The sequence below is a fragment of the Trichosurus vulpecula genome (genome assembly GCF_011100635.1).
Source record: "Trichosurus vulpecula isolate mTriVul1 chromosome X unlocalized genomic scaffold, mTriVul1.pri SUPER_X_unloc_1, whole genome shotgun sequence".
Lineage (NCBI taxonomy): Eukaryota > Metazoa > Chordata > Mammalia > Diprotodontia > Phalangeridae > Trichosurus > Trichosurus vulpecula.
The window spans coordinates 941,561-951,807 of record NW_023494377.1 but is presented as its reverse complement, the minus strand read 5'-3'; the positions used below and the strand labels follow the sequence as shown (position 1 = coordinate 951,807).

The 10,247-nt window shown below is 45.0% G+C and overlaps 1 protein-coding gene and 1 non-coding gene across 7 annotated transcripts in view; both read left to right on the top strand.

Moving 5' to 3' along the window:
- Positions 1-851: 851 nt before the first annotated feature.
- LOC118833110 lies at positions 852-955 on the top strand. Its single transcript, XR_005009284.1, has one exon. It is a non-coding gene; the product is annotated as a U6 spliceosomal RNA (small nuclear RNA).
- Positions 956-6,201: 5,246 nt separating this feature from the next.
- The window catches only part of NUP62 (nucleoporin 62), a 59,871-nt gene continuing 55,825 nt past the window's right edge, over positions 6,202-10,247 (top strand). For 5 of the 6 annotated variants that reach the window (XM_036740484.1, XM_036740483.1, XM_036740481.1 and 2 more), the window contains exon 1: positions 6,218-6,236. The gene's annotated coding sequence lies outside the window, so the exon portion shown is untranslated. Of the gene's footprint in view, positions 6,237-10,247 lie in introns of all 6 variants that reach the window. The other variant, XM_036740479.1, reaches the window with a different exon arrangement.

The following is a 10,247-nucleotide window of genomic DNA, read 5'->3' as shown; positions in this document are numbered from 1 at the left end:
TAGTCAGTCACCAAGCAGGTATTAAGCACTGACTATGTGCTAAGGCCTCTGCAGATAAATAGAAAGACAAAAACAAGGTCTCTGCCCTCAAGGAGCACACATTCAAATGTAGGAGCTATTTAGAAAACTAGACACATAAGATGTGTAGAGTATGAAGGGAGGGTAACTTCAGACTCTAAAATTTAGAGGGAAGGGAATGCGAGTGGGGGGAGATGCAAGGAAAGACCTCCACTAAAAGGTAAGAGTCTTGAAGGAAGCTAGGAGTTGGAAGTGAGGAGGGAGAACATTCCAGATATGAGGGGCAGTCAGTGTAAAAGGCAGTCAGGAGATGGAGTGCTTGCTGTTTCAAGAATGAGAAGCCAGTGTACCTGGATGCATGAAGGTAGTTAAGTGTAAATTAAGTACATGAAGGGTAGTAAAGTATAAGAAGACCAGAAAGGTATGGAGAGGCCAGATTGTGAAGAGCTTCAAATGCCTAACAGAACATATTGTATTTGATCTTGGAGGTAACAGGGAACCACTTTAGTGACCTGCATATTAGGAAGATCACTTTGGCACTTGAGTGGAGGATGCACTGGAGTAGGGAGAGCCTTGTGGCAGGCAGACCCACCAGCATCTACTGCAATAATCCAGGTGGAAGGCAATGAGTGCCTGCACTAGGATAGTGGCTATGTCAGGGGGAGAAGGGGGTATATTGGAGAGTTGTTGCAAAAGTGAAACCAACAGGCCTTGGCAACAGATTGCACATAAGCTGAGGGGAGGGATGTGAAAAAAGTGAGGAATTGAGCATGACACCTAGGTCAAGCCTGGGTAACTGGGAGGATGGTAGTATCCTCAATAGTAATAGGTAAGTGCTTACTTTGGTAGCACTTATGCTAAAATTGGAACAATACCAAGATTAGCATGACCTCTACACAAGGGTGACATACAAATTTATGAAGCCTTCCATATTTAAAAAAACAGAGCAATAGGGAAGTTTGAAAGAAGATACATAGGTTTTGGAGGGAAAGATAATGAGTTCAGTTTTGGACAGGTTGAGTTTGAGATGTCCTAAAGGAAGTTAATGATGAGAGAGGTTGGAGTTCAGAAGAGAAACTAGGGCTAGGTATAGAGATGTAGGAATCCTCTGCATTTTCAAGATTTTAGGAGATACCCTGTTTTTCCAGAGCTAAGGCCCAGCAAGCAGGCTGTGCCCTGAGCTTGGCATAACTATCCCTTGTGCTCACCCTCTGGATGATCCTACCCTCTGGCAAAATGTATTACTTTGACCAGCACCAGGTGTCCACTGGGGGATTTATGGTTTTCCTATTAATTGATATCAATTACCTCTCCTAACACTCTAACAATTCCTGTGCTTGTATAACCACTAAGTGAACCAAACCAGATGCTGTACTCCTGTTCCTGCCATACTAACTCTTGTTCCCACCATGCTAACTCTTGTTCTGTACCCCACTGAATGATCACAAAGCTCAACAATTCCAATAACTTGGGGACTGTTCACACAGGACCCAAGAATGCCTGTATTGTCCCAAGAAATGCCAACCCTGGAAGCTGTTTACTCAAGACCTAAGAATGACTGTGTTGTGATCCTGCCTTTTGTGGCTTTTCATGTACAAAAGCCCTGCCCCTGCCATAAGCCACAAGTCCTCCTCAGGAGGACTTGGTTCCCAAACATCATTTCCTCACTTTGAAATTAAACCATTATTTGATTCCTGACTCACCTGCTTCTGGCCTGCTTTGTTCAGCTCCGGGCACTCACAGGTTATAGACCGGTCCATTTCAGACTACATTTAAAATTCTTTTGTCAGAATATAGATGAATCCATTGAAGCTGATGAGATGACCATAAGAAACTGTATAGAGGGGAGAAAGGAAGAGGGCCCAGGACAGAGCCTTGGGGAACACCCATGGTTTACGAGTGTGATCCAGAAGATTCAGCAAAAGAGACTGAGAAGGAGTGGTCAGATAAGTAGGAAGAGAACCAGAAGAGATCATTATCCTGAAAACTTAGAAAGGAGAGAATATCCAGAAGGACAGGATGATCAACAGTGTCAAAGATTTTAGAGAAGTCAAGAAGGATAAGGATTGAATAAATACCACTAAATCTGGCAATTAAGAGGTCACTGGTAACTTTAGAGAGGGCAGTTTTAGTTGAATAATAAGATCAAGAACCCAAAGGATTTAGAAGTGAGTGGGAAGAAAGGAAGTGGAGGTAGTAAGCATATAGGGTTTTTTTCAAGGAGTTTAGCTGGTTAGTCATCAACTGACAAGCTGGCAACATCTAGAACCAAAGTTCACTGGAACCAGAGACATGCTTTTTGGCCACTCACAGCTGGTTTAGCAGCTGAGGCCATATCCTAGACCAAAGATGAGCCTGTAACTCTGATCCTCCAAACCAGCAGAGTTTCTCAGCTAGCTAATAACGGCACATTCCAACAGCAATCTATGGTTGCTCAGATCCAAACCTTGCTTAGTAACTTGCAGAATTATGACTAAGAGTGCAGGAATCAGACTTTGCCCTGGATAAGACCACTTTGTAAGCATTGAAAGTTGGCAGGTCACAAGCCTGAGCTGTCCCTGAGATCATAGAACAACATAATATTCAATACCCCCAAGAAAGCAGCAACAGGACCAGCCCAGACCTTCATTACAGAAATACACAAAGCCCAGTCCTAATATCAAGTCTGAAGTTAGGAAGGAGGCTAGATGAATATGCAAACAAAAAAAGAATCTCACCATAAAAGCCATAAATGGTGACAGGAACACTCAAGTCACAAATCTCGAAGAAGAAAATCACTCCAAAATATTAACAAGCAAAACCTCAAATTAAAACAGCTTGGACACAAATTCAATAGAATTCTTGGAAAACATGAACCAAGAGTTTAAAAAAGAGTGAAAATGTCATTGTCAATGAATGAGAGTGCTAGAAGAAAAAAACTGGAAAATAAATGAGAGCTAAGGGAGAATTGGAAAAGGAATTAATAGCTTGGCACAAGAGGCACAAAACCTTGACCAACTAACAAACTCCCTGAAAATTTAGAGTGGACAAAATAGAAGCCAATGGCTCCATAAGAAAATAAGAAATTTTTTTTAAAATCAAAAGACTAAAAATATAGAAGAAAACATAAGGCATCTCATACCAAAAGCAGCTGACCTGGAAAACAGATCAAGGAGAAAAAAATTAAGAATCATCAAACTACTTGAGTGCCTGACCAAATCAAGAGCCTAGATTTCAAGAAATCTTAAAAGAGAACTGCCTAGCTCTCTTAGAACCAGAGAGAATTCACTGGTCACCTCCTGAAAGAAATCCCCAAATGAAAACTCCTAGAAACATTACAGCTAAAATCTAGAGTTTCCAGTTCTAAGGAAAAAATATTGGAAGCAGCCAGAAAGAATTCACTTTTAGTTCTAGACCACGTGTTCTTAATCTGGGGTCCGGGAACTTGGTTTTTATTTGTTTTTATATTTTGATAACTGATTTCAATATAATCGATCTCCTTTGTTACCTTCTGTTTCTTAATGCCTTCAAAAAATAAATTGTTCTGAGAAAGGGTCCATAAGACTTCACCAGACTGTCAACAAAGGAGTCCAAGATGACACACAAAAAGCTGAAAATCTCTGTTCTGTATTGTTACCAGTAACAGTTATGTTTTGAGGAGGGATCTTCTAATCATGGATTTGAGAACCCAGTCCAAATATGTGATAACTAATAACCTGGTATGTTTGTTGAGTACTTGCTAGCGGCAATAATAGCTAGCAAGCACTTATATCAATTTAAGATTCACGAAGCTCATTATAAGGTACAAAGTAACAGCAATATTGCAGGATGATCAGCTGTGAACGACTTAGCTATTCTCAGCAATACAATGATCTCTCCATCCCCAGAGAAAGAACTGATGGTGTCTGAATATAGATTGAAGCAACTTTTTTCACTTTCTTTATTTTTCTTTTATTTACAATATGACTGTTATGGATATGTTTTGCATGACTACACATATATGACCCATATGGAATTGCTTGCCTTCTCAATGAGGGGGGCGAGGGAGGGAGGGAGAGAGAGAATTTGGAACTCAAAGTTTTAAAAACAAATGTTAAAAATTGTTGTTTTCATGTAACTGGGGAAAAATTAAATACTAAATAAATACAAAAAAAGAGGAAAAAAAAACCCAAAGCTCGTTACATATATTAACTTATTTCATCCTTCCACCAACCCGGCAAGATTGTCACTATTATCATCCTCATTTTATAGAGGTGGAAATTGAGACTGGGAAAAGTTAAGTGACTTGCCCAGGGTCACACAGCTAGCGAGTGTCAGAGGCTGAATTCGAATACCTCATCTTCCTGACTTTGAGTCTAGAACTCCAGCCACTGAGATGTTGCAGCTTTAGGTACTATCTGCAGCTCTGGCTTCTCCAAGGAGAGGTGACTCCATCCTAAAAGGCACGACCGCTCCCCAGAGGGCTGCTTGAGACTACGTCGCTCTCTGCTCCGTCGCACTGGTCCACTGAGACCGCCCCCATCTTTACACAGCCCCCAACTGGGGAATTGGGATCTCCCTTGCTTTGCCCCTCCCCCAAGAGGCTGAGGGGACCGCCCACCGTGCTCCGCCCCCACCGGTTAATTGGTACCGCCCGCATCGTGCTCTGTCTACGTAGGGTGCCCCCATTGTATCCCCTCCCTAAAGGGCTGCTTGGGACACCCCATTATGTCTTCCCACAGGGCTAAATGGTACTGCCCCCCGCGTCGTGCCTCGTTCCCACAAAGCTGCAGATAGCCTCCATCACGTCCCGCCCCCAGATTATCGATACAGTCCCCCATGTACCCGTTCCCCAAAGGGCTGTTGGAAGATCCACATTTTGTGCCTCCACAGGTTAAATGTTACTGCTGTCGTTATGCCCTGCCCCCACAAGGCTGCTGGGATGACCCCCATTTATCCCCACACATGGTTAAATGGTATCGCCTCCGTTGTGTCCCGCCCCCACAAGGCTACCAGAACTGCCCGTATCGTGCCACACCCCCACAAAGTTATTGAGACCCCCCCCTCCCCCGTGTTCCGCCCCTGCAGGATCATTAGGGATCCCCCTCCCCATCGTGTCCTCCCCCCCCCCGGCTCCAGCAAGTTTATTGGGACCGCCTCCATTGCACCCCTTCCCCAAAGGGCAGTTGAGATACCCCTATTGTACCCCCTCACAGGGTTGAAACCGCCTTTACTTCCCCTCCCCCAGAGGACAGCTGGGGTGGTTCCCACCTCATTGTGACCACGCCCCCAAAGGGCTTCTGGGACCGCTTCCCTCCCGGCCCCACCCCAGAAAATCTCCTCAGCATCTCAGAGCCACAGCACCTGAGGGACGACACCTCAAGATGTTCCGATGGCCTTTTGGCAGGGGCCAAAACAGCCCGCCACCCTCAGTGCCAGGCCCTGGGGAACAACAGCCGAGGCCATTCTTCATGGACAGGGCAGATCAGAGGTTGAACCCGTTCGGTAAGTACGGCGACGGCGGCACCGGGTGGCCTTCATCACATTTTTCACTAGCACAGAATCGGGAGGTGGGAGGGCGGCCTTTCCCCTCCCCCCTTTTTTCTTTTCTTTTCTCTTCTTTCTTTTCTTTTCTTTTTTTTTTTTCTTTTTACCTCAACCTCGGGGGTTTTTCGTGGCGGCAGCCTCGACCCGTCCGGCTGACTCTCGTCGTCGCGATGCCCCCTCAGCCATTTCTCAGACTGCTAGCCGGCGCCTAGCCTAATGGCCCTGACCGTTACCACTTTTCGGACCGTAAGAAATAGGGGGACGGATCTCCATTACCTGCCACCTGCGGTCTGTGTGAATGTCTTCCTCGGCCTTCTTCCGGAGGTTCCCTCCTTAAAGTCGGTTAGTGAGACGCGTTACAGAAATCAAAACGCTTTATAGGGCCTTCGAATCTGTCCTCAAGCAAAAAAGAAGTCCGAGGGCTCAGCTTCTCCCTGTTGTCATGGCAACTACTGGCCTCTTTTTTCCCGGGTACCCGCTAACTTTTCCCACCAATGAAAGGAGCCTGTCCTCTAGAGCGATCCAAGAAGCAGCCAATAGAACGTCCGGACCAATGGGAAGCCTTCCCCCCTCCGCCCCTCCAGTAATCTGCTTCTGCTACAGGCTACGCTGCTTCCCTCCTACCGCACGTAGGACCTTGGCACGTTGTTGCGCAGGCGCATCTGGCTTGCAACTTCACTTCCGGGCCGGGAACGGGAGCGGCTGCCGTTGTGGTGAGTTCGTATCGACTTGGGGGTCTTTTATCCTCACTTTTCTGTTATTTTCCAACAGGAGTTGACAGATTTCGTTTCCCCGTACCTGGGTACTTCTGCCCACGCCCGAAAGCTGGACTAACTGCAAACAAAGCACTGTGGTTGTGAGCCGAAAGGCCGGGCACAGGGACCTGAGCGGAGCCACTGGGGGCAGCTTTTGTCACCACCCGGCTTCCGTTTCTCCACGTGTCTGAGTCCCCTTCCTCAGTACAAGGAGTGGCGGGGGTCCTGCTTAGGAGGAGCCCTCTCTGATCCCTTCTTGTGTCTTTGGATGGAAAAGACCAGCTCATGTGGAGCCCTGCAGCACGCTGTCACTAAAGCAAAGTCGCACGAGCCTAAGTTCCAAGTTTCCCGCCTTTTTATACTTCACTATGGCAGCTCTGTCCTTTCGCCTCTGAAATGTCTTTGCTTGTCCTGTGCTTTTGGTACTTGGGGACTCTTTTCTGATAAATACATAGAGAAGTAGCGTTGGCTTTTCATTTTCCTGCGTGCGTGCGGTTTGCTGAGGTAATATTTTGTTGGATTATGTTTGTCAGTGACTTATCAGTAACGGTGGCTATTTAGAGTTTTCCTGAGTTTAGTACGGGAACTACTTAACCCACGTGGCAGCATTTAGTGGCTTTGATGAGTGTATACAGTAAGACCAAGATGTGTATTTTGTTTGTAGACCAGCCGAGTTTCTTTCCTGCTGCCCTGACTGCCTACTTTTTCACGCTAGTGCCTTCCTTAATGCGGAAAGGGAAAGTCATCAGCATTTAAGCTTTTACCTTAGTAGTCTGGTACAGTGCTAAGGAGCTGAACCTTTCCGGAGTAATTCAGCTTTCGATCAACCATAATAAAAAGTTTGGTGGAGCAGGAGGCTATTGAAGCTGTTGGGGAAAATAGAAATTTTTGTTGGGATTTGTTCTGTGAGCTATTATTATACAGAGGAAGTTTGGCATAGTGGATAGAAAGCTGGTTTTGAAGCTTAGGGAGAGCTGAGTTTAAATTCCTCCTCTGACACCTAGATGTATGACCTAACTTTTCAGTACTGGCACTGGCCATTCTCAAAGTGAGTTCTGTAGAGAACCCTGGGAGTTCCTGGCTCAAAATTCTTTTCATAACACTAGTAAGATGTCTTAAGTTCTAATAAAGTAGATAAATATTATTAGATATACCCCATGTAAATAAAAGCTCTTTGTTGGATTCTTAAATAGTTTTTAAGAGTTGGAAAGGGGTCCTGAGACCAAAAAAGTTTTAAGATCCACTTCTCCAAGCAGCCTCTGTAGGACTCTTTAAGTTGCAAAGAATGTGCCCACCAGCATTGGTAGAGGGAATTTACTGGCCCTGAGTTCCCCAGTAATAGTGAAATCACAGGTCACAACCCTGTCCCTACCTATTACCTTGCATAATCATTGGCAATCTGCTCTTTGCTTCTGTGAATTCGTGAAGCTTGCAGACAATAATATATAAATAAAATCTGAATTAGCACTCTGCAACTCTTCTATTCTTCTCACTGACAAAAAATTATAGTACCTGGGTTAGTGAACTCACTATTCTTTGTAGTGCCATAAGATAGATGTGTGTTGATAGCATTTGTCTCACACAGTGAAGGATGGTAACTCACATGTACATAGTACTTTAAGGTTTGCAAAGCATTGTCCTTACAATCCTGTGAGGCAGGTTGTTTATGGCTACCCCCCCCCCACCACACACACACACACACACACACATACCCCCACTTTACAGATGAGGAAGCTGAGGCTCAGAGGGGTTGAGACACTTGTCCATGGTCACACAGCTGGTAAGTGGGAGAACCAGGTATTGGAACTCAGGTATTTTGACTCCCAGTCTTATACTCTTTGCACTATGCCTGCCTCTTATGATATTTGTGGATTCAAAATACTGGATGTAATTATGTGATTGCCACTTTTCATCAGAAGTCATAGTTTGTATTTCCTAGAAGCAACCTGGCCAGTTTGCTATGGTAACAGTCTTAAAGGAGAAAACAGGTGCCCAGCTCAAACCAAGCTACAGGATGGCACAGACCTTATAGGAAACACCCTGTGGATGCATTAGACTGAGACAGTATGTAAAACACGTTCTTTCTGGTGGTGTATCATTTGACATATGGCCATAACTAGCGGACCAGGTGTGAGTGGCCAAAAAGTATGTCTCTGATTTCAGTGAACTGGTTCTAGATGCTATACCAGCTTGTCAGTTGTTGATTACTGTGTGGCTGAGTCCTGACATGGGTGCCATTGCCTGGAGGATCTAGAAATGTACGTGTCTTTTTCCAAGGTTATGATACTTGATAACCTGGTAGTGTGCTGAGTTCTCCCAAGCTAATGCTTAGCTTGGAATCTCCCCATGGAATGTAAGTTGCATGCCCATAGGAGGATTCTTATCTTACACGTTTAAAAGTGGTCTGCTGTTCTTCAGCCTCAGCAGTTTGGAATTCTGGGTGGCTAGCTCAAAAAAATTTATGTCTGTGTCCTGAAGGTGAGTCTGTTTAGTACTTCGTTATTTGTTTTATCTCAGCACATTCAGGTGAGCCCAAAATCAGCCTGGCTTTTTTTTGGGGGGGCGGGGTAAATTAGGTAGGGTAAGAGGGTAGGGAAGAGGACTTAGTGATTAAAACACAAAGAGAAATGAGAAAGCTTTTGTGACCGAAGGGATGTGTTTCCCCTCCTCCTGAAGACAGGTAGTTTTAGGGCCTCTGTAAATGTACCTGGGAAGCCACAGTTAAGAAGAATGGCTTTATTGGAGGATGTAAAACAATAGTCCTGGATGGGAATTTCAGGTTGATTTCAACTGCCAGTAGAATATCACTCTGTCAGCACTTTGGTATTTATTTAGTATTTATATCCCCAGTGCCTATGGCATAGTGTTGGAACTGAGTAGGTGCTTGTTAATTGAGTGCTACAGGATTTCATGTAAGTATTTAAAAACCACTAAACTTGACTGCCTGCTGTTTGCTTGATTACCCAACTTCTTGTCATGGAAACTTTGTCCTGGGGAGATTGCAGCATTCTGTGTCTTAGGAAGTTGCTTGGGAAATGTAGAAGTTAAGGGCCTTCCCAGGGGTCACACAGCCATTCAGAGTTGGATGTGGAAGTTGAACCCAGATCTTCAGCCCACTATGTCATGCAGCTTCTCTGTTCATTCTCTAAAGTTTGTAGAGTTTTAAATTTGGTGACCCTTGGAGAATTTACCTTGAGGAAGTGAATGAATGTCCAACTTTAAGACTTCCAACTCAGTCATAGCTTTGTGCTGTGAAAATTAAGAATTAATGTGACCTTTACTTATTGAATTCTCTGGGGCCCAAGAGCCCAGAGAGGAAAGTGCCTGGCCTCCTCTGCCACTTGTGGAGAGTTGCCTGATGCACTGAGTGGTTACGTGAGCTGCCCTTGGGCACACTTTGGATGTCTGAGGGTGTCTGAGACAGGGCTTGCTGCCAGGTCTTTGGGCTCCACTCCCTCCTGGCTGCCTCTCACTGCTATATCTTTTAGTTTCCGGAGCCCTGCTGCTAGAGTCAGGCAGAACCTTTCCTACAATTTGAATCTTTGATAGTTGCCTGGATCACTGAGAAGTTAAGTGACTTGCCCAGGGTCATGCAGTCAGGATGTGTGAGAGGCCCGACTTGAACCCAGGTCCTCCTGGCTTTAAGCCTGTTTCTCTCTCCATTACAGTACTCTGTTCCTCTTAGGAGATCTTAGGCTTTATTAATAGAAACATAGTATGCAGAATATTCTACCTCTGGGGACAACTGAGTGGTCCAGCAGATAGAACACCAGGCCTGGAATCAAGTAGACCTGAGTTCAAATGTGGCCTCAGACCCTTACTAGCTGGGTAAGTCACATAACCCTGTTTGCCTCTGTTTCCTCCTCTGAAAAATGGAGATAATAATAGCACCTACCTCCCAGGGTTGTTGTGAGACTCAAATGAGATCATTTGTAAAGTGCTTAGCTTAGTAAGCACTGTATAAATGTT